The sequence below is a fragment of the Chelonia mydas genome, chromosome 4 (assembly GCF_015237465.2).
Source record: "Chelonia mydas isolate rCheMyd1 chromosome 4, rCheMyd1.pri.v2, whole genome shotgun sequence".
Classification (NCBI taxonomy): Eukaryota; Metazoa; Chordata; order Testudines; family Cheloniidae; genus Chelonia; species Chelonia mydas.
The window spans coordinates 133,539,485-133,561,503 of NC_057852.1; the positions used below are offsets into that span (position 1 = coordinate 133,539,485).

General features: G+C 46.1%; 1 long non-coding RNA gene across 4 annotated transcripts in view; it reads right to left on the reverse strand.

Moving 5' to 3' along the window:
- The window catches only part of LOC114021162, a 58,853-nt gene that overhangs the window by 8,059 nt on the left and 28,775 nt on the right, over positions 1-22,019 (reverse strand). For 2 of the 4 annotated variants that reach the window (XR_005225264.2, XR_005225263.2), the window contains exon 3: positions 11,908-12,242. The exons of 1 other annotated variant lie outside the window; for it this stretch is intronic. This is a non-coding gene — a long non-coding RNA (uncharacterized LOC114021162). Of the gene's footprint in view, positions 1-11,907; positions 12,243-17,863; positions 20,663-22,019 lie in introns of those variants that run through there. One more of the 4 variants, XR_006290269.1, reaches the window with a different exon arrangement.

The following is a 22,019-nucleotide window of genomic DNA, read 5'->3' on the forward strand; positions in this document are numbered from 1 at the left end:
ACCGCTGGCTACAGGGACAGACCGGGACAAAAGAAGATGGGTACAGACCTAGCAACCCCTGAGACTGTATGGACCAGGTATCAACTGTGGGTGAAGGACATTAGAACATGCAGATAAACCAAACCTTAAAGAGGTGATCAAGAGACTGACCCTGTTCGGATACAGACATTCACGCCTGTCTGCGAAGGCCTGTACTCTAAGAATTTAGGTGTATTTTTATCACTTAGCTAGTTACAGAGGTATAAAAGAAAGAAAGAAAGAAAGAAAGAATCAAAATCACTGTCTGCCGGTGTAAGGGCATTCTCTTACTGTGACAATCTGAGGCCCTGTTCTTAGGCTAAGGCCTTTGGCTAAGCAGCAGAGGCAGAAATAAGCTGGGAAGCGACCGGTCACATCCTCACATTCCAACCTAGTCACATTGAAAGAAGGTGCTATTGGGCTGTTAGGAATATAGTCCTGTCCTGGTAATGCCTATTGCCTCCAGAGAAAGGGAAGTGCCTAGAAGGTGTAAAAGGAAACTTAGTTTGATAGCATCCTGTCTGGCAGGAACTCACTTATCAATAGCTGGGATGTGAAATCCTCATTTCTGTGTTTGTTCTATCACTGTAGTCCCCATTTCCCTATTGTTTGTCTGTATAATCTCTGTCTGGTTCTGTGATTGTTCCTGTCTGCTGTATAATTAATTTTGCTGGGTGTAAACTAATTAAGGTGGTGGGATATAATTGGCTAAATAATCATGTTACAATATGTTAGGATTGGTTAGTTAAATTTCAGGAAAATGATTGGTTAAGGTATAGCTAAGCAGAACTCAAGTTTTACTATATAGTCTGCAGTCAGTCAGGAAGTGAGGTGGGGGGGGGGAATTGGAATCATGTTTAGCTAAGGGCAGGAATGGGAACAGGGACGGCTCTGTGGTGTCAGAGCTGGGAAGGGGGACACTAAGGAAGGAAACTGGAATCATGCTTGCTGGAAGTTCACCCCAATAAACATCAAATTGTTTGCACCTTTGGACTTCAGGTATTGTTGCTCTCTGTTCATGCGAGAAGGACCAGGGAAGTAAGTGGGTGAAGGAATAAGCTCCCTAACAGACCCCTTTTGTTTTTTTTTCTTTTACTCTGCTTCTCCCTCTCTCTGGGCAGGGAGAGGGAAAGAACTGTTTTGTTTGGCTGGCTGGCTTATAAGCAGCCCAGATCATGATCTGAAGACAGCAACATAAAATCTCTAAAACGCTCTTACTAAATCTACAGCTACAGGGCTACACAAGCCTTTATTTATAATCCTTGACACAACTGTGACTTGTCAATAACAACTCTTTTAAAGCCAATGTGTTCAGGGGTTTCCCCACCGAGGGTTAGTATGTGTTACTCTGCAAGTTCAGTGCAAAATGGAATTCTGCTCACATGAGCATTTGTTCCCCTAGAGCACTTCCCTAAGAGGATTTACCCTCCTTGTCACCAACTCCTTGAAGTGTGGGAAACTAGTGGTTGTCCCAGAGTCTCCTTCAAACTCTGAGGTTCTGCAGCAACAGCGGGTGCTTTGGACAGCCCACAGCAAATCTAGTTTTCTTCTTCTCCAGTGAAGTAAGGGAGGGAGTCTGCAGTCTAATCCAACAGACTGGTAAAGTTCCTGGAGCAAAAGCCTCACAGTCAGGCTTGCCTGCTCCTTGTGCTGTTCTACCACTGAGTCCTCCCACTCCTCCCATTTACGAACTTCTTCCCATCACCTTATGTTCTTCATGGTTCTACTCTCAGTGACTCTGGATGTGACCTACCAGGCTGCTTGCCCACAATGGAAATCATCCAAATAGCTTCAAACAGCTAATGAGCCCACCTAATGCTCCCCCCTCCCCCATGCAATTTCTGGATGATTCTAGCCCATCCAGCAGAGTATCCCTACCTGGCTCTAGCAAGTCTGTAGGCACACAGTGGGGAGGATGCATAGGTCTTGTTTTTGTTCTGAGGGCTCTGGTTTTTTCCCTTACTTACATCACTAAATGCTACAGTGCAAGCATGTGGGTTACAGTTGCATGGACAACCTGAATTCTAGAATTCCCTCATTTCTGAGTGCTTGACTCTGCAGCCTTTATGCTTTTTTAAGATCAGGGTGGAGGGGGGGGTTGTTCATAATGTGAAATATTTATTGTGCCAGATCTGGTATAAATACCTGTAATGGAGTATACTGGCCCTTTAAGACTAGCAGGGCCAGGAGACCCCATTCTAGGGACATTGTGGGAAATGGCCTTGTGGTGGGAAGAGAGGAAGCGGTCCTGGGGAATTAGTAACTGGATGGGGGAAAGCCAGGCTGCTATCCTTTTAAGGGCCCAATACCAGCAGCCCTGCAGTGTAGGGTGGGCAGGGCTCCCTTCTCTCTCAGCCAATTGAAGGGAAGCTCTCCAGTGGAGGGCGGTATATATGCTACCTTCTCCCTCAAAACGGGGAGAAGAAAACCAGGAAGGTGACCTCCTGCTAGGAAAGACAGGACTGGCAGCTGCGTGAAGAGCTGTGTGTGCGGCAGAAGAGCCGGAGATGTCTATGAACTTTTGTGTTGCTGTAATGGGTGTTATTTTGGAGACACTGAACTGTTTTGAACTGTGTTTGGCTATTAACCCAGCCCCAAGGGGAAATAGAGTAGGGGTGCTGCACAGGCACTCCCGGCCACAAGGGGGTGCTCAGTAAATGGCAACCTTGAAATACCCACACATCCGTGTCAAGTTAGAATTCTACTGGTTTGTATTAACTTGTATTTTGACTGACCATGGCGGGTTTGTGGTGTCATTTTTATCATTTATTTTTTCTCTCTATCCTAAATTACTCCATTTCTCCATTATTATTTTTTAATCTTTTTTAACCTCACTGACCTCAAGCTTCCAGTTGCTTGCAGTCTGCGTTGGGAATGAGTTAAAACTATTGCTAGCCTTAGTTGACAACTGGATCCTAGTCTTGTGTGAAACTTACGACAGCACTTTCTTGTCCGCCAAGTCTCCGCAGAACCGTGGAAGCTACCACCCCTCCATTATGTAACTGCTTTGATTACAGCTGAGATTCAGGGTGCCCTTCCTCCCACACGCAGTTTAGTGGTGACTGTCTAGTGATGTTGCTACCTTCATTATTAAGTCCTGATTTACAGAGTGATACTAACAGTCTTAATCCTGCTTTAGGAGTTAATCATCTCTCATTACTTGGCCCCACTTTCTCATTATAGCTCAGTTGCTCTGTCACTTGGGATCATTTCCCACTGTTTGCCTAATGACTTGTTTGGGTTTTTCCTTCTGCATGTTTGGTTTTGTGTAGCCTGCATAATCAAACAGAGCTTAGTCATTACCTAGTCTTTTCTCCTGCCACTCAGCCTGAACCCAAAGGAGCCCAAGATTCAAGCATGGTATTTAAATTTTAGGGATGCTTGTCTCAAGTCCAACTCCAAGTCTGAAAGCCACAGTTGGCTCCCATATCTATTACAGGCTAAAACCAAAGCCTGGATCAGAGCATTGCTAAACCTGAGAAAATTCAGATTCTGACCCGGCAGCCTTGGAGCCAGTTCTAGATAGACCGCAGGACCAAATTAAAGGGCAGATCCAGTATGATGTGGATTTTACTCCTCCCATTGGTGAATGAATGACTAACGCTCTGTGTTATTATTAATCCTCATCAAGAGAACTGCTATGGCCTTTTTCTGGGGGCAGATGGGGTTTGGTGGATTAACTGTAAGACCAGGAATTAGTCGGGAATTTTATATCCTTGACTTTGTCATTTGTCTTTCTAGATTCTCATATGGTGTCTGACCACCTTTGTGGTACCTTTACTTAATCTCTTTGAGCCTGATCTGTACAATGGGGATAATTCATTTCAATGGGAGCTACAGGCACTCAGCCCTTCTGATATAAGGTCATTTGTATTTATGGAGTTTAACTTTAGGCAGCCAGGTGTGAACACTGCAGCTAATATTGTTATTGGCATAGCACCAAACAGTGTGCATGGTGCTTTACAGACAGACAGACAAGGCCCCCCCAGCGGTTTCTATGCAAAGCAGAAAATATGCAGACCAAGGGGGCTGAGAAGGTGAATCAACAGTAAAACTGACTAGAAAGAGACTCTGAACAACAGTAACTGATGATATACTTTTATTTTCCAAGTGTGTTAGGTAAACAATCAGCTCTTAACACAATAAGTTCTTTGGGGCAGAGACTTTTCATAAGTTTGTACCGCTCGTTGATGTAAATGTATGTTTTAACCTAGCACTGTCCCGTCAAACTTCATTTTTGTTCTCTGTGCCATGATTTACCTGCCCATTCTATCCAAGGTGAAAGGGATGGTATTCATGGATCCCTCGTTAAATGTTTGGATGTATTTGCTTGGGGTGCCAATCTGTAATAGCCTGTTGCTATCAATACTCATTATTCTGCCTGCTCTTGCAATATGTAATGTGTATTAAGGATGGGGATGTTTTTTCTCTCTTGGCTTAGGTAAAACTTCATAGGAACACCCCATATATAATTACTAGAAGAACATAAGAACAGCCATATTGGGTCAGACCTATGGTCCATCTAGTCCAGTATCCTACCTTCCAACAGTGGTTAATGCCAGATGCTTCAGAGGGAATGAACAGAACAGAGCAATTATTGAGTGATCCATCCCCCATCACCTAGTCCCAGTGTCTGGCGGTTGGAGGTTTAGGGACACCCAGAACAAGAGGCTTTTGATGGCAATTCATCCACACTTTTTCAAACAAACCTTACAGATGATGCAAGCTAATTGACACCTAAGGTCTGATGGTGAAGGGATAGATTTCTCTTGACGATTTCAGGATTTTTCCTCTTTTGAACTGTTATTTTAAATGTCCAGAATAGACACTTTGGGGGGGTTGGTTGAGGGCTGTCTATCCATGCAAAAAATTATTGTGATATAACGTTAATACTGCAGTTGGCATCCATTGTGCTAGTGCTTGGCAAGCAAATAATAAATGATTCTCTGCCCCAGACAAATGTGACAAGGTGGATGAGGTAATATCTTTTATGGGATCTGTGAGATTGCACCCCATAATGCTTTATAAAAATATGCTTATGAGTGTAAATATGACATAACTGGAATATGTTTTATGCTAGATATGCCATGTAACGTATCTTTGCAAAGGTTATGTTCTTCTGCATGTATTCATCCTATTTGTATGACTGTATCATTTTTATACCTGAAGTTATAAGCACTGGCTCTATGCTTGTATTTAAAGTGTTTGCTGTAGAAAGCACCGAAGGCAGATTTGGTCAACATAGTGTGAAGGAGTTATTCGAGTACTTGGTTAACAATGGACCTTGATAGATGCCAATCCACATCTGAGCTTTCCTGGGAATGTTCTGTAGAAAGTTGATATATGCATGGACATGTGACTTGCCCATGTGACTCTAAAACTCCATTTTGTAGCTGGATTCTACACAGGGGAAGAGAGGGGTTTCTACTCACGAGAAAGAAAATATATATGCCCCCAGGAAAACCCCTCCATTTTGTCTTCAGCTGGCTCAAGAGGTAGCCTCTCCACTCCAAAGAGGTGCCTGAAAGAAACTGGAACAAAGGCCAGTAAGTACAGGGGTGTGAGTGATTGCTGGACCCAGACTAGAAGGAGGCTAGTCTGCCAAAGAAGCTTATTGGAACATCTCTGAGGGTGAGATTTACCTGCACTTAGTTTCCTACTGTATTAGGTGAAGACTTGCGTGTTTTATTTTATTTTATTTGGTAATTTACTTTGTTCTGTCTGTTATTACTTGGAACCACTTAATCCTACTTTATGTATTTAATAAAATCACTTATTAATTAACCCAGAGTATGTATTAATACCTGGGGGGAGGGGGGGAAGAAACAGCTGTGCATACCTCTCTATCAGTGTTATAGAAGGCAAACAATTTATGAGTTTACTGTGTATAAGCTTTATACAGGGTAAAATGGATTTATTTGGGATTTAGACGCCATTGGGAGTTGGGTATCTGAGGGCTGGAGACAAGAGCACTTCTTAAGCTGTTTTCAGTTAAGCCCGCAGCTTGTGTGGTTCAGACTTGGATCTGTGTTTGCAGCAGGCAAGTACGTCTGGCTCAAACAAGGCAAGGTACTGAAGTCCCAAGCTGGCAGGGAAAACAGGCTCAGAGGTAGTTTAGGCACATCAGGTGGCAGTCCGAAAGGGGTTTCTGTGATCCAACCCATCACAGGATCCACTTCTGTTATTACCTCACCTGCTACATACTGTGGCAGTGAATCTGGGACCTTCAGCACCAGAACCACAAGCCCTGTCCCCTGAGCAGCTCTGCTAGTGGTCAGTAAGTAGCAGGGTTTTATTCCTGCTGGGACCAACCACTAGAGGAAGACGTGATCACATGCAGTAGCCCAGGCTATTATGTGGTGTAGCGATTGAACGATCCTTGATCAGTGCTGCTGAGTCAAACCATGGGAGATAAGGGGGAGAAGTAAAACGAACAATGGCTTTCAATGGGGCATGCAGAAGTGTGCCTAGAAAAGCAGGTCAGTTACTGCCGCACATTCGGGTGGCATTTGCTGTGACTTCTGCATGGCTTACTTCTAATTCTAGTGGGCCAAGTTCCGTTCCCAGCTGCACAGGACGGTGTTGGCTTGGGACCAGCAAGCTGCCTTGCTGTGTCATATTGGACTGGACAAACCAGGGCTCTGCTCCTGTGGGGCAACGCCCAGGGACAGAACTAAACGGTGTTCAGAGTCCTGCCCCAGGGGCAGTAGCAGAGGAGGGACAGGGTACTTGAGAGCAGAGGAGCTAACTCTGATTTTGCTGTCCCATCTCCTAACCCCAAACCTCTTGCAGGAAGAGAGAATGATGGAGGAGAGAAGGTGGGGGGAGCAGAAGCAGCATGTCCTGTACTGAGCAGGCTGCTGCTTGTGCAGGAAGAAAGGTGAAATGTAAAGCAAACTCCTGTTTTACCTCTCTACCTGGGCTGGGCTCTTGTGGGGTTCTATCACTTATCTCTGCTCTCCACTCTGCCCTGAGAGCCACTGCTCACTCAGCCTGCACCCCACTTCTCTGTCCTCTGACTCGTATCCCCCCCATTCCTCCACATGTCACCCAGAACACATCAGTCTATTCAGCTTCCCCTGGGGCTTCCTTTGGTTTTCCCAGCAGGGTCCTTCAGTCCTTTCTGGGAGAAATGAGGCTCTTAACTAGCATACTTGTTCGGGTCTAAACTCACCGCATAGACTCATTTAATGGTAGGAACAATCATTTCTCCTTCTCCACTCCCCTGCCAACCAGCCTTTCACCCACAAGGCAACCGCTTTGCTTTTCTCCTGGTTTTACAGGGGGGATTTTCTCTTCTCCCCATCCCACTGCCTGGTCCAATCAGGAATCCCGCCCTCTTCCTAAGAGGCTTTTACTACCTTGGCTACCCTCGACACGCACACTTTCCCAGGTGTGGCCTCTCTTTGCCACTGACCCACAAACACCGTCCAGCATGCAATCTAACTCTCAGCAAACCATGCAAATGTGATTGCTGGGGAGAGCTGTGCAACAGTTTTGTCCCACCCTTGCCCAGCACCTTTCATTCAGAGATCTCCAAGCGCTTTACAAACCATCATTAGGGCTCATAATATCCATGCACGCTAAAAAAATCAACAGTACTTCCATCTGACAGCTGGGTGACCACAGGGCCAAGTTCACCCACTGAACGGCCCTGGGCTGATGCCAGGAATGAATCTGCTCCAGAGGCGATATGGCATTTTCAGTGGAAAGCCCTCACCCTGGAATTCACGTCCCCCGCTGGCCTTGCAGAGGCACAGCTTGCACTGTTTGACATGGCGTAAAGCCCACCTCCTTGAAGAGGTCCGTGTGTGAAGGGTGCTGGGAGCAAGTGAGGATGTGGGTAATTGCATTGGAAAATGCACTTTGGCTCAGGACAAAAGTTAAAATGGCATCATGGCATTCCATGGATATATTTTTTTTACATTGTTTTTACTCCAGATCAAATGTGATCAGTCTTCATGTAAAAACCAAGAGATTTACTCATTGCCATCCCTGCAAACACCACTAAGGGGACCAAAGTAAAGCTGGAGTCTTTTCATCTCCTGCATCATTCCCAGGAATTCCATTGCACAGGACTGGGATGCAGGAGATCTAGGTTCAATGCTCAGCCCTGCCACAGACTTCCTGGGTGACCTTGGGCAAGTCACTTAATCTACTCTGTGCCTCAGTTCCCCAGTTGTCCAATGCAGACAGTGCTTCCCCCGACTCAGAGCTGTTGTGAAGGTGCTTGAAGACAGTGATGACAAAGGCTCTATAAGTACCTAGATAGATTCATGTTACTGGAGTAACTGATCGGTCTTGCATGGAAGCTTTGCAACCAATTCTATTTATGGAACACAAGAAGGAGTGGAATCCAGTTCACGCTGGGTTACTGAGAGTAAAAAGCAAGAAGAAATTATTTTTCGCACTAAAGCCAGCAGCTCTGACCCTGAACACAGCCAAGTGACAGTTCAAATATTGTTATTACTTAGTCCCTTTTCACAGTAGAGCTTCACTTAAAAAGCCACTTGCAACATATTTTGTATTCAGCATTTTAAAAACTGAGGGGAGGAAAGTCAGTGATTAGGCTGGATATAGAACCCAGGAGTCCTGGCCCATCCCAGGCCCCTTCTTAGCCATTTTATAGAACAGGCCGGCAAATTGCAATGAAAATGTTGCAGGCATTTTGGAAGTTAGAGAGGCACCAACTCAAAAAAAAAAAAAAATCACAATGGCCTGCACTATATTTACCTGCTACTGTTTCAAACAACACTGAAGATGACAATGGCCCTGAGCCAAAGCACATTTAAGTCAATCGAACCGTCCTGTTAATATTAGTGAGCAGTGGAGCTATTCCTTGTAACTGAAAGGGATTAGAGAGAGACACATTTGTTTTTAGTGTATTTATTGTGTGTGCACGTTGTGCTTGTTAGGGGCTTATTCCTTCACCCGCTCACTTCCCTGGTCCTTCTCGCATGAACAGAGAGCAACAATACCCGAAGTCCGAAGGTGCAAACAATTTGATGTTTATTGGGGTGAACTTACAGCAAGCATGATTCCAGTTTCCTTCCTCAGTGTCCCCCTTCCCAGCTCTGACACCACAGAGCCTTACACCTGTGTCCCCGTTCCCATTCCTGCCCTTAGCCAAACATGATTCCAATTTCCCCACCCCCATTCCCTGTTCCCATTCCCCCCCCCTTACTTCCTGATTGACTGCAGACTATATAATAAAACTTGAGTTCTGCTTAGCTATACCTTAACCAATCATTTTCCTGAAATTTAACTACCCAATCCCAACATATTGTAACATGATTATTTAACCAATTATATCCCACCACCTTAATTAGTTTACACCCAGCAAAATTAATTACACAGCAGACAGAAACAATCACAGAACCAGACAGAGACCATGCAAATAAATAATAGCAAAGTGGGAACTATAATGACAAAACAATACAGAAGTGAGGATTTCACAACTACATCTATAAAGACATCCGATGAAGTGAGCTGTAGCTCACAAAAGTTTATGCTCAAATAAATTTGTTAGTCTCAAAGGTGCCACAAGTCCTCCTTTTCTTTTTGCGGACACAGACTAACAAGGCTGCTACTCTGAAAAAAGACATAAGGGTTTCCCAGCTGTGTCTATTGATAAGTGAGTTCTTACCAAACAGAAAACTATCAAACTAAACTTCCTTTTGCATCTTCTAGGCACTTCCCTTTCTCTGGAGGCAATAGGCATTATCAGGACAGGATTGTATTTCTAACAGCCCAACAGCACCTTATTTCAATGAGACTAGTTTGGAATGTGAGGATGTGACCGTTCGCTCCCAGCTTATGGCTGCCTCTGCTGCTTAGCCAAAGATCTTAGCCTAAGGGTACGTCTACACTACAAAATTACTCCGATTTTACAGAAGTCGATTTTTGGGAACAGATTGTATAAAGTCAAGTGCATGCGTCCACACTAAGCACGTTAATTCAGCGGTGTGCGTCCACAGTACCATGGCAAGCATCGACATTCTGAGTGGTGCACTGTGGGTAGCTATCCCACAGTTCCCGCAGTCCCCGCTGCCCATTGGAATTCTGGGCTGAGTTCCCAATGCCTGATGGGGCCAAAAATTTGTCACGGGTGGTTACGGGTAAATGTCGTCAGTCAACCCTCCCTCCGTGAAAGCAACGGCAGACAATCATTTCGCGCCTTTTTCCCCGGATTGCCCAAGCAGACGCCATAGGATGGCAAGCATGGAGCCCGTTCAGCTCACTGCAGCAGTTATGACCATTGTAAACACCTCGCACGTTATGGTGCAGTTTATGCAGAACCCAAACCTGAAAAACCAGGCAAGGAGGCAACGGCAGCGCGGTGACAAGAGTGATGAGGACATGGACACAGATTTCTCTAAAACCGCGGTCCCTGGCAATTTGGAGATCATGGTGTTAATGGGGCAGGCTCATGCCGTGGAATGCCAATTCTGGGCCTGGGAAACAAGCACAGACTGGTGGGACCGCATACTGTTGTAGGATTGGGATGATTCCCAGTGTCTCCGAAACTTTTGCATGCATAAGGGCACTTTCATGGAACTTTGTGACTTGCTTTCCCCTGTCCTGAAGCGCAAGAATACCAGGATGAGAGCAGCCCTCACTGTTGAGAAGCGAATGGCAATAGACCTGTGGAAGCTTGCAACGCCAGACAGCTACTGGTCAGTCAGTAATCAATTTGGAGTGGGCAAGTCTACTGTGGGGGGTTGCTGTCATGCAAGTAGCCAATGCAATCATTGAGCTGCTGCTATCAAAAGTAGTGACTCTGGGAAATGCGCAGGTCATACTAGATGGCTTTGCTGCAATGGGATTCCCTAACTGTGGTGGGGCTATAGACGGAATGCATATCCCTATCTTGGGACTGGACCACCAGGGCAGCCAGTAAATAAACTTCAAGGGGTACTTTTCAATGGTGCTGCAAGCACTGGTGGATCATAAGGGACGTTTCACTGGCATCAGTGTGGGATGGCCGGGAAAGGTTCATGACACTCGCGTCTTCAGGAACTCTGGTCTGTTTAAACAGCTGCAGGAAGGGATTTACTTCCCAGACCAGAAAATAACTGTTGGGGATGTTGAAATGCCTATAGTTATCCTTGGGGACCCAGCCTACCCCTTAATGCCCTGGCTCATGAAGCCGTACACAGGCACCCTGGATGGTAGAAAGGAGCTGTTCAACTATAGGCTGAGCAAGTGCAGAATGATGGTAGAATGTGCATTTGGACGTTTAAAGGGTCACTGGCGCAGTTTACTGACTCGTTCAGACCGCAGCAAAACCAATATTCCCATTGTTATTGCTGCTTGCTTGTGCTCCACAATCTCTGTGAGAGTAAGGGGGAGACGTTTATGGCGGGGTGGGAGGTTGAGGCAAATCGCCTGGCTGCTGAATACATGCAGCCAGACACCAGTGCGATTAGAAGAGCACAGCAGGAAGTGCTGCACATTAGAGAAGCTCTGAAAACCAGTTTCATGACTGGCCAGGGTACCATGTGACACTTCTGTTTGTTTCTCCTTGATGAAAACCCACCCCCTTGGTTGACTCTAATTCCCTGTAAGCCACCCATCCTCCCCACTTCGATCACAGCTTGCTTGCAAAGGAAATAAAGTCACTATCATTTAAAAAACATGGATTCTTTATTAATTGATTATAAAAATAGGGAGATAACTCACAAGGTAGCACAGGTGGGATGTGGGAGGACAGTAGGAAGGAAGGAAAAGGCCACTTCAAAACTTGTTGAATGACAGCCTTCTGTTGCTTGGGTTGTCCACTGGGGTGGAGTGGTTGGGTGCCCGGAGCCTTTCCCCCTCCCCCCACGTTCTTGGGCGTCTGGGTGAGGAGGCTATGGAACTTGGGGAGGAGGGAGGGTGGTTAAACAGGGGCTGCAGCGGCAGTGTGTGATCCTGCTGCCGTTCCTGAACCTCTACCAGATGCCGGAGCATGTCCGTTTGATCCCGCAGTAGCCTCAGCATTGCCTCATGCCTCCTCTGATCTTCCTGCCGCCAACTCTTATCTCAAACGTCCCTCCTGCCCTCATGTTCATCGGCCGCTTTCCTGTACTGTGCTACTGTGTCCCTCCACACATTCAGCTGAGCTCTGTCAGTGCCGGATGACTGCATGAGCTCAGAGAACATTTCATTGCGCGTGCGTTTTTTTCGCCGGCTTATCTGCGATAACTTTTGGGACAGAGGAGGGAGGCTTGAAACATTTGCAGCTGAGGGAGGAAAAAAAGGGAGTGAAGTATTTTAAAAGATACATTTTACAGAACAATGGTTATACTCTTTCACAGTGAACAACACTATTCACATTACATAGCACATGTGATTTTGGTACAAGGTCGCATTTTGCATCTTATATTGAGTACCTGCAGCTTTGTTGTTAGAGATCACACACACAGTGCTGGGCAACAGAATTCGGCTTGCAGGCGGCCATGGTAAGCCATAGTCTTTCAGCTTCACCAGCAACCTTCATAACAGCAGCGCTCTCCTTTCCCAAACCAAACAAAGCTCGTTGAGTTGGCCATTAAGTGCTGCGGTTTTCGTGTTAACATGCAGCAGCAGAAACCAAACTAACCCCCTCTCCCACATCCAATTCTCTGGGATGATTTGATTTAACGCTACTAAATTCGACATAAACTCATAATGTAGACCAGGCCTAAGAACAGGGCTTCAGACTGTCACTGTAAGAGAAGGCCCGTAAACAGGCAGACTGTGATTTTGATTCTTTCTTTTATACCTCTATAACTAGCTAAGTGATAAGAATACACCTAAATTCTTAAAGTATAGGCCTTTGCAGACAGGCCTGAATATCTATATCCTAACAGTGCTTAGTCACTTTCACCTGTGTAATCAATTTCCCTTGTTTGTGTGGGACATCTTCCATACGAAGGAGAGAGAAATATCTTTACAAAAAGGGAAGTGTGATTGTAAAACCACAAAACTGGCCGGGTGCCTTCCGTAGATGTCAACTCATTGGGGCAGGGAGTGTCGTTTTGATCTGTGTTTGTACAGCCGATAGCAAACAGAGCCCTGGGACATGACTCCTAGGTGCTGCTGCAATACACATCATAAATAAATAACAACAAGCACAGGGGCAGAGGGAGGGGGTGAAACTCTTCAACTCTGCCTTCTTTTTTCTTTTTTCTTTTTTTAATTGAGTAGGTTTCAGGTTGCCGGATTCCTTTTAACAATATTTTAAATGGAATTATGAGGGCAGGGTCGCATTTTCAGTGCTGGTGCCGTAAACAGACACAACCCCGCTATAATTAGCCCGAGCTCTGAGAGCACGCAGCTCACATGACCTCCAAACAAGGCTTTGCCCCAAACCCACATGGCCTTCCTGATCTCCAGGCAGAACTGAACAGTTCCTGCTGCTACAGAGTTCCCCTGCCAAGGCAGTGGCCACTTAATAACCTTGTAAGATGCCTGAGAAGGAAACATGATGTCCTAGAAGCATGACTGTCCTGTCAATACACAAGCTTGGGGCATAAAATGGATGGATAGGCTGCAGCTGGGTTTGGAAGGTAAAAAATCAGGAGCCAAGTGGGACCAAGTAAAGTCAGCTCAGTTCTATGTGTAATAAGCCTCCATCGGCTGTATGAGGCTTTCAGCTGTGTTCTTATCAGCTAAGCAGCAGAAGATCTGGTCAATTCTTGGTTGGGAGCCCTCCAAGGAGAATCCAGCAGGGAGTGGAATTGGTAATTCAGTAGCCACTGGTCTCTCCTCTGAGTCAGTGCTCCAGCTTTGGGAGAGCTCTGATAGTAGAATACCAGGGGTCAGATGTTCCTCTCTGATACACTTGGTGCAGTACTTTTGATATTCATGGGATTGCGTCTGTATAACTCAAAGGACAATAGGGGCTTGCATTGCCAAAGCAAGGTACAAACATTGTCTGACCCTGACACCACTACTGGGGAGATCAGTATCATCATCTTGGTGTTACAGATGGGGAAACCAAGATAGGTTCAGTGAATTGTCCAAGGCCACACAGCCTATTGGCAGCAGAGGCAGGACTAGGTCCTAGGAACTCCTGGCTCCAACCCCTGTGCTCATTCTGAGTCTTCTTAGACCATGCAGGGTGTTGTGTTTTACAGGTGTACTATATAACCAAAGTCCTGACCAACTTTTTGCTCAATAAAAATCAGATGGAATTTTTCATAGCAGGATGTGGGCTTCGGCCCTGGATTCCTGGCCAGAATTGAACCCCTCTACAGTTCTGTTATGTGCAGATCTGGGGTTTTAATTTGGGCCCCATCGCTAGGTGAGTCCTTGCCATTCTGGGATTTGGAATGTCCCCAGTCTGACGAGTGGCGCTCAGCCAGCCTGGCCTATTACAGCTCCTCCATTGATATCAACTGTTCTACTGTCTCTCCAGTTGCGGTGGCCCGATATCCTCCTTTGGGTGATCGCTTCCCAGTGCGCCAGCGTAACCCTGACAAACCCCGGTCGCCAGCGGGCAGTATCGAAGTGGGGACCTCTGGAAATTACTGCATGAGCCTCTACAGCATGAGCTAAAAGCCAACTGGCTGGTAGCTCAGGCTGTAGAGCAGACTCATTTAATCTCTCTCTCTAATGGTCTCGATGCCACTAGATGGAAAGAACACCACATCCAGGAGGTGTGTGGGTTACACCAGCATACATTGCGCCTGCCCCACTGGAGAGGAGATTCACACTGAGCCCAGGGAAAACTTGCTCCCCCAAATTGCGTGTGCTTATAGAAGAGCGAGGTGAGAGGTGATGAGCAGGACAGTGAGCAGAGGGGAATCCAACCCAGCCTGATGTGAGAGGGCTGTTGTGCAGCCACCCAGTTAGTCCTGCTTAGGGACGTATTTAGCTAAATGCCTCATTGACACGCTTAGCATCACACTTAAGTCCATGCCTCTTCAGAGATGCCCATTCTATACCTCCACCTCGCCCCAGGCTCGCCCTGGGCACAGGCAAGTAAGCCATCAGGTGCCAGGGGGTTGAGACTTTTTTTAGTGCCCAGTGCAGAGGGATATTTTACCTTACTAGGGCCAGCAAGCAAACTCCATTCACTCTTGGGTTAGACCGCAACAACCTTGCACGCTTGCAAGATCAGAGCAAATTGTGTAGCCTGATACAGAACTGTCCCAAGACAGTGGCTTTGTGGCTTCACCTATTGTGACCTTGCTGTTACATTCCCAGAGATTTTCCCTAAAGTTACGTAACGGTGCAACCGCTTTTCAAAGAGAGAATCATATGATAGAAACTGAAGATGGACAAGAGCTACGAGATCATCTAGTCAACCGCCACAGGGATCAATGCAGAATTTTCTGCTACAATAGTTATGTTCTATTAAACCCTCCATCAGTTATTCTCACTGTGTGTGCTTCAGATGCTCTCTGGAGTTTTACCCAGTCTAGTTTTAAAGAGACACTAGCTAGTTAATTTAGGTCCTAGGATGAAGTTTTATAAAAAGGTTTAAATAAAATAACAATGAGACATTGTCTTTCTAGAGCACCTTCCATTTAAGGATCCAATCCCATGGAATTTACATGAACACATTCTGATTTCACAACACTCCTGTAAGGCAGGTAAATATCACCTCTATCTTACAAATTGGTGGGGGAAACAAGCACAGAGCCGCTAAGTGATTTGACCAAAATAAGACACCAAGTCAGTGGTGGAGCTCGATTAAAAACGCAGCTGTCTTTGCTCCCTCCCAGGCTAGTGTTTTGACCATAAAAATAATGGAAATTTTGCCCCAAAATTTTTGTTTAAAAAAAAATTCCTCTGAAAGCAGAGTTTTGTTTGGATAGAAATATTGCCTTGCTGTGTTTGCAACCCAAGCAGTGGAGCATTGTGCAAGGGGCAGACAATGAAATGGGCTGAACAAAAGTGAAACTGTCTATTCAATTTTATTGTTCTGGTTGATGGAAATGAAAAAGCATCCAAACAAATAGCAGCAATGGTAGAAAGTCAAACAGACTTTTAAAATTCTTTCACTGGTCATATTAATATTTTAGAAAGGAAGTTCAAGTCTGGAGTAATAGGATTGAGGCTCTGTGGGAGTTTTGCCTGAGATAGGACTGAAGGATTTAGACCATGATTTTTAGTGTTGTTTTAAATAACCCAAGCGATGGAGCTCGAATGATCTCCCTTGGGAAATGACTGCACAGTCTAATCATTCTTACGGTTAGGCTGAATACCAGGAATTTTTTCTTAAGCTGTACTGCGATTAACTTCACTCCATTACTGCAAGTAATATCCAAATCAGCATATTGGCAGCTCCGCTAGAGATAAGGCTGAAAGTCACTCACTGTTTAAAAGACGGATTCTGAGTGCTTTAAAAGCCACATGCTGACTCAGGTGGTCTTGAAATTTGCTACGCTCATGGGGGTGCAGGGTAGGGACAGTGGTCCAAATTTGGAGTCCTAATATCAAAGCAGCTTTGTCCTCTGATTCACAAAGGTTTCCATGTGGACTCTGGGCTGGCTTTCTGCTACGCACTCTGGTTTAATGGTTGTCCTGGATAATTCTAGTTAGAATTCCTGACCCCTCATGCAGCTGCGTATCTTCCAATCGTATCCAAACCATTCGAACTGCATTTGAACTATAGGCACAGTGAGGCAGTTAGTGTCTATATAGAGAGCAGAATGCGGGACAGTTTGGAAGAACTCCGAATTTACAACATTCCATTCTCTGTAGGGTTGATTATATCCAGATGGTCCATATTGCAACCTATGTTTAGAAGTGAACTAATATCTCAGGGCTAAGAGTGAATTCCTCTAATCCCCAGATGCCTTGCTCAAGCAGTCAGTAGTTTCAGAATGGTTCTTTATACATCTTGAGATTTCTTATTTTTGCATAAGAACAGCCGTAGTGGGTCAGACCAATGGTCTGTCTACCCCACTATCCTGTCTTCTGACAGTGGCCAATGCCAGGTGCTTCAGAGGGAATGAACAGAACAGGGCAATTATCAAGTGAGCCACTCCCTCTCGTTCACTCCCAATTTTTGGCAATCAGGGGTATAGGGACACCCAGAGCATGGGGTTTTATCCCTAACCATCTTAGTTAATAGCCATTGATGGACCTATCCTCCATGAACTTATCTAATTCTTTTTTGAACCCCATTATAGTTTTGGCCTTCATAACATCCCCTGGCAAGGAGTTCTACAGGTTGACAACGCGTTGTGTGAAGAAACACTTCCTTTCGTTTGTTTTAAACCTGCTGCCTATTAATTTCATTGGGTGACTTCTGGTTCTTGTGTTATGTGAAGGGGTAAATCACACGTCCTTATTCACTTTCTCCACACCCCTCATGATTTTATAGACCTCAGTCAGATCCCCCCCTTAGTCGTCTCTTTTCCAAGTTGAGCAGTCCCAGTCTTTTTACTCTCTCCTCACATGGAAACGGTTCCAGACGCCTCATCATTGTTGTTGCCTTTCTCTCTACCTTTTCCAATTCCAAGAAAAAACAACTGAGATGGGCTGACCAGAGCTGCACGCAGTGTTCAGGGTGTGGGTGTACCCTGGATTTATATAGTGGCCATTATGATATTTATGGCCTTATTACCTATCCCTTTCCTAACGGTTCCTAAAATTCTGTTAGCTTTTTGATGGCTGCTGCACATTGAGTGGATGTTTTCAGGGAACTATCCACAGAAACTCCAAGATCTCTTTCTTGAATGCTAAGAGCTAAAGATCACATCATTTTATATGTATAGTTGGGATTGTTTTCCAATGTGCATTACTTTGCATTTATTGATATTGAATTTTATCTGCCATTTTGTTGCCCAGTCACCCAGTTTTGTGAGATCCCTTTGTAAACCAGGACCGGCTCTAGGCACCAGCAAAGCAAGCACGTGCTCGGGGCGGCACAATTCCAGGGGCGGCATTCTGGCCACCCTTTTTTTTTTTTTTTTTTGTGCTTGGGCAGTTGCGCTGTCGGAGCTTGGGGCGGCAAAAAACCTACAGCTGGCCCTGTTTGTAACTCTCTGCAGTTTGCTTTGGATTTCACTATCCTGAGTAATTTTGGATCATCTGTAAATTTTGCCACCTCCCTGTTTACCCCTTTTTCCAAATCATTTATGAATATGTCGAACAGCTCAGAGATCCTATTATTGTACCACTGTCATGTAAATACCCTACCATTCCATCCTCTCTTGTGCTTACTTCACTGCTGTTGTTTATATTCTAGTAGCATTTAGGAATTCCAGTTGGAGATTGGGGTCCTGGTGTGCTAGGTGCTGTACAGACAACGAGACACGCCCCATCTCAGACAGTTGACGATCTAAGTATCAGACAGAATGCAACAGGCAGAAGAAATGCAGATGGGGCAGGTTGGAAGGACGAGGTTACAATACAATGAATGGAGGTTCGCAGAAAAGCGCAGAATTCCTTAGCCTAACTAATGCTAGAAAGAAGTTTTTTGGAGGCATCGCAGCAGGGGCAGAATGATCAGACGATCCAACCGTTTTTACTCTTGTTGTATTACTGACGCGGCACTCCTTGTGCATTAATATTAGGTACATTTTGAAAGCCTGCCAGGAGACAACGGCTGTTTTATTGGGTTGTGTCTTTTTCTTTTAAAATGTTAATGGGAGGAGAGCGCTCCAAAAAGTTGCCAGCCAGGGAGTGAAATCTTCAGAAGAAGTGTAACATAGACAGCAACAGCTATCCCCTGTTAATGTGCTTCACGTGAGCTCCAGTTACTGAGCACAATACAGGGGTAAGTAGGTTGGATGTAATGTCCTGTGCTATACAGGAAGTCAGAATAAATGACCTAATGGTTCCCTTTGGTCTGAAACTCTGTTAATCTAACCATGGGAAGGGAATTCCTTCTCTATGCTCCTTCAGTCTTCAGCCTCTCTGCTGTGGTTACCATTAAAGGTTGTTCTATGCGCAATGAGTTTGGCAATTCTCAGTGTAGGTCCAAGTGGACAAGTATCTATGCAACAAGAAAACACCCCCCACACTTGGTACATTTTTTGTCTGTGTCAGCAAAGAGGACAAGTGTGGGCCGCAGAGAATGAATTACCTTCTGCCCCTTACAGCTAGCTAGTTCTCTTCAGGACAGGGCTGGAATATTTTGGCAGGGCAGTCTGGTGAAGCTTGGGCTGCTGCCAGTTCTGTGTCTGTTCTGGGGGTCAAGAAAAGACTTTGTTCTTCCAGACTGCCACTCTGACACTTTCATGAAGGCCAAAACAGCTTTTAAAGAACCAGGCGCTGGCTTGCACTGCCGCTCCCCACCTGGAACTGTGATCTAGTGTAAGGAGGGCTCTGTATCTGGATTGACTACAGAATCAGACTCCAAAACATTTCATCTTCTGCTACCGGTCTGTGGCTAGAATAACTGAGATAAATCTAATTGCAGCATTCTGTGCATGTTAGTCACTGGCCCCTGGAGCCAACTTGCACATTGTCTAGGACAGTGGCCTTCAGATAGGGAACTTCCACATCTTCTATCTTGATTTGAGTGCTTTCAAGGATGTTGGTGGGTGGTTGTTTTGTTTTTGTCTCTCCCCCCCCTCCCCATTTGTTACAGACTTTAGCGAAACTGTAACAGCCCCTTGCTTAGATCCCTCGAGCATGGTGTGCAGCTGTTGGGGGGGAAAGAAGGGGGACTGAGGAATCCACACAACCGCTGGATCATTGTCATAAGTTCTGGGCTCTGTCCCATGTCTTCCTCAGCCTTCCTGTGGGATCTTGGACCAATCACTGAGGCCCCTCAGTCACTGGCCTGATGCTTAGAAGTGCTGAGCTGATTTTGAGGAGAGTTTCTGGAATCTGGACAGTTTGCAGGGTCAGGGACCCCAGCATGTCAGTAACATAAACCCTTCCCACAAACAGTGGGACCAGGGATGACCAGCTCAGCTCTTAATGAACCCAGGCTCCTAGAAGAAAACACCTATAGACCAGCCAATGACAACTTCTCGGGGGGATTCCATGTAGGGAGACCATACAGCCCGTTTTGGCCAGGACAGTCCCCTTTTTAAAGCCCTGTCCTAACTTTTTTGGCAAAACTGAGCATTTGTCCTGTTTGCTTTTGCCAACTTGATCAGCGACAAGGTGGAGGTGGTGTGTGGTGGAGGCAGGGCTTGGGCCAGCCCTGCACGGAAGGGGGCCTCAGGCTAGCCCCACGCGGTGTCCCGTTTTCCCTTGGGGAAATATGGTCACCCTAATTCCACAGCATAACCAGCCAGAGGACCTGTGGCATTGCTCAATGCTGTGCCCTCTCATCCCTAGCGGAACAGATTCGGGGGAAGCTTGCATAGCAGAGTTCTTATAGCTATAGGCTGGAGGCAGGAGGAGACGCAGGGAGGGAAAACGGGCAGAGAAAAGAAAGCATCCTGCTTTCAAGGCTTATTTGTAACACCCGCAGTCCCAGCATACTTCACTCCCCTGAAAAGAACCAAACCCTGAGCTCCTGGGTGAGATTTCATTCAGACTGTACTCAGATGAAGCTCACTGACTTCACTTCCTGGGGACGGAGCAGGTGAGACCTGTGGATGTGGCCCCAAGCGCTTAAGGGAATAATCGTGAGTCACCTTGCAGCAGCTGATATCCGGGCTGTAACTGAATGGACAGCTACAACACTGCAAACTGCCTGTCTGAGTCAGTGGCGGGAGGGAGATAACAGGTCTCTGAGCCATAAAGCTGATCAGCTCTGGGACTGTGAGGGGAAACAAATGTAGGTTCAGGTGTCGGTTTGTTGCTATTCCCCACCCACCTGATCACGCCCTTCCTGACAGGCCGTGGCAGTGCTATGAAACTTGCTGCGGCACGTGGACTACTCTGCATGGTCTAAAGCCATTGATTTACCCGCGGGTGATGTGCCATCTGTAATTCAGCACGCTCATCACTTACGGCAAGTGCTTCTTCGAGCCATTACCCTCTGCCTGATCCTTCCCCTGCTCCACACAGGGCACCGCATCCACACCCAGCACAGCACCGATGAAGTGAGCTGTAGCTCACGAAAGCTTATGCTCAAATAAATTTGTTAGTCTCTAAGGTGCCACAAGTCCTCCTTTTCTTTTTGCGGATACAGACTAACACGGCGGCTACTCTGAAACCAGTGTTACTCTGGGAGGTTTCCCTCCATCATATGGAGCCTGTGCACCACCAGAGTCCGATCAGGGCCAAGTGAAAAGAGTACCAGGATGAGGCACAGTAAAGGATCAGTTGTCTGCCCTTCCTATGTCCATCTCTTTCTCTCATATACAGAGCAGTGGAACTGGTGCTCTAACTCTATCCAGGGCTTATATTCTCATACAGTATTTTCCGGAGCCCCCACCCACACCCTGCATTCGGGGCGCCAGGTTTCAGCTGCAGGGCACCAGGGCTTGGGGCTGCAGCCTTGCAAGTTTGAAAATATTTACTGGAGCTCCGCTCTGGCCAGCTCCAGCTGCATTTAAGCCCTGACTCTATCCTTCCGCCCGAAGAGCAAGCCTTTATCCCTGGAGCTATAACAATCACTCTAGGGAGCTGGGACCAGTATCAGGTCTGTTATCCTCTCGGTGGCCCACCCCTTAGAAGACAGCCTCATTCACATGGCTCCAGCTTGCACCAACTTATTTTGACTCTAGTTAATTTTTGTCCCTATGCTCTTCTCTTTCCTAGCACTCTGTTCTCTGTCCTCTCTTGTGCTCCACTCTGCCCACTCCAGAGGGAGCATGTTCCTGCTGACAGGACTGGATTCCAGAGACTTTCGGTTTTACTTTTTTTTTTCCCCTGCTGGCTCATGCAGTAGTGCAGCAAAGTAGAAAATAAAGTATGTCATGATAGCAGAGATGCGCTGTCCTGCCTGACTCCCCTGTTGGTATCAGAGGGTGGGAAGGGAAAGCTTTAATAACTATCTTTCTGGGGGTGGAAGAGCAATCACTAATATTTGGTGATAACTGTTTGATAGTGGGTATGTTCGTAACGGGATTCCATCATTTGGGGACAGTACAAGGAGTATACAATCCAGATGAGACAGCAGTATGTGCTGGACCTAGGCATGTAAAGAGAAATGACAGGAAGGACCAAGG